The sequence below is a fragment of the Palaemon carinicauda genome, unplaced genomic scaffold, assembly GCF_036898095.1.
Source record: "Palaemon carinicauda isolate YSFRI2023 unplaced genomic scaffold, ASM3689809v2 scaffold713, whole genome shotgun sequence".
Classification (NCBI taxonomy): domain Eukaryota; kingdom Metazoa; phylum Arthropoda; class Malacostraca; order Decapoda; family Palaemonidae; genus Palaemon; species Palaemon carinicauda.
The window spans coordinates 92501-94839 of NW_027171998.1; positions in this window are offsets into that span (position 1 = coordinate 92501).

The following is a 2339-nucleotide window of genomic DNA, read 5'->3' on the forward strand; positions in this document are numbered from 1 at the left end:
TGGCCGACTCGAGAACTCTCACTCCCGCACCCCCTCCCCTTTCCCCACCTATCTGTCATTTTCGTTCCTAGTTTATGCCGCTTCTCTCTCTCTCTCTCTCTCGCTCTCTCTCTCTCTCTCTCTCTCTCTCTCTCTCTCTCTCTCTCTCTCTCTCTCTCTCTTCATATATATATATATATATATATATATATTATATATACATAAATATAACAGTGTAAATCTGCATATATACCCATGTATGTATATATATATATATATATATATATATATATATATATATATATATATATATACATACCATACATGCGTGTATACACAGATTTACAATGATATATATATAATGTATATATATATATATACATATATATATATATATATATACATACATATATATATATATATATATATATATATATATATATATATATATATATATATATATATATTATTTATATTTATATATACATACATACTCTATACACACATATATGTAAATATCTACTTATATTCATATATACTGTATACATATGTATATTTATACATATATATGCATCATCATCATCATCATCATCTCCTCCTACGCCTATTAACGCAAAGGACCTCAGTTAGATTTCGTCAGTCGTCTCTCTCTTGAGGTTTCAATTCAATACTTCTCCATTCATCATCTACATCGCGCTTCATAGTCCTCAGCCATGTAGGCCTGGGTCTTCTAACTCTTCTAGTGACTTGTGGAGCCCAGCTGAATGTTTGGTGAACTAATCTCTCTTGGAGAGTGCGAAGAGCATTCCCAAAACATCTCCATCTACCCCTGAATATTATCTCATCTGCATATGGCACACAAGTAATCTCTCTTATAGTTTCATTTCTAATCCTGTCCCTGCCAGTTTACTCCTAATATCCTTCTGAGGGCTTTGTTCTCAAACCTACTAAATCTATGCGTAGAATATAGAAATCCCCTTTTGATGGCATTTGTGGACTATGAAAAAGCCTTTGATATTGTGCACCGGCTAATTTTGTGGAGAGTCCTACGTTATTATGGAATTCCTCTTAAATATATAAATTTGATTAAGTCTGTTCCTGGGCAGAAAGTGTAAAGTTAATGTTAATGGAGTCTTATCAAATGAATTTCCAGTGGAGTACTCCAATTTCCTATGACCAATCCAGTCCAATCCTTCTCCACCATCTCCAACTGTTTTATGCATTACAAAATCCATAAGGAGGATAAACAACACAGGTAACAACACATCCCCTTGGAGTACTCCACTGTCTACTGGAAATTCAATTGATAGGACTCCACTAACATTAATTTTGCACTTACTATGCTTCATCAAATTTACATATTTAAGAGGAACTCCATAATAATGAAGGACTCTCCATAAACTTGGCTGGTACAACATGTCATAAAATGAAAATTTGGTCAGTACAACTTCTACCTTTTTGTAAATCCCGCTTGTTCATCTTTCAGCTCTTGGTCAATCTTTCTCTCTAGCCTCTGTAGAATGAGCATATTAAATAGTTTCATGGCAACTGACTTAAGTGTGATGCCTCTGCTATTTTCATCAACAATCCTAGCTCCCATTCATCACACATTCCTGCCACATTCTGTAAAATACATCTCATAAGTAGTCTCTGTGTCACTTCATTTTCAGCCAATATCATATCAGCAGTTATTCCATCGTATCCAGGGGCTTTCCATCTCTTGAGTTTTTTAATGATAGCTTCGACTTCAAACACACTGAATTCATTCATGGGCACTGTTATGTATTTTGTACTGTAATACTATATGGGCTACGGATATGAAGAGTAATGTTGCACAGTATTGCATTGATAGAACGTGTTTGGACATAGTTTAAAAGTGTAGTAGCGAATGTTATGAAGGATTTAATTATTCATTAATTGCCCTAAAGTTAGGATGTGATTCTTCTTACTTTTGTATTGCAGTAGTTTTTGTATGTATGTGTACGAGTTTTGTTTACATATTCTCACTAGAGAGTCACAAGTTGTAAATAAGTCAGAGAGTAGAGCTGTAATTTAGACCTTAGTATGTATATATATATATATATATATATATATATATAATATATATATATATATATATATATATATATATATAATATGAGAGCATTATTACCTTATTGCCTTATTCAATGTTTGGGTTCCCCCAGGTCCCTCCGTGAAAGGCACCTCGTATATCCACCAGAGAGTTGCTAATGCATCTTCCGGTGTATTTTGCATCTTCCAGTCTTGGATGGTCTGGGATGCATCTTAGGTATTTATCGAGCTTATTCTTAAACACATCTACGCTCACTCCTGATATGTTTTTTAGATGAGCTGGCAGC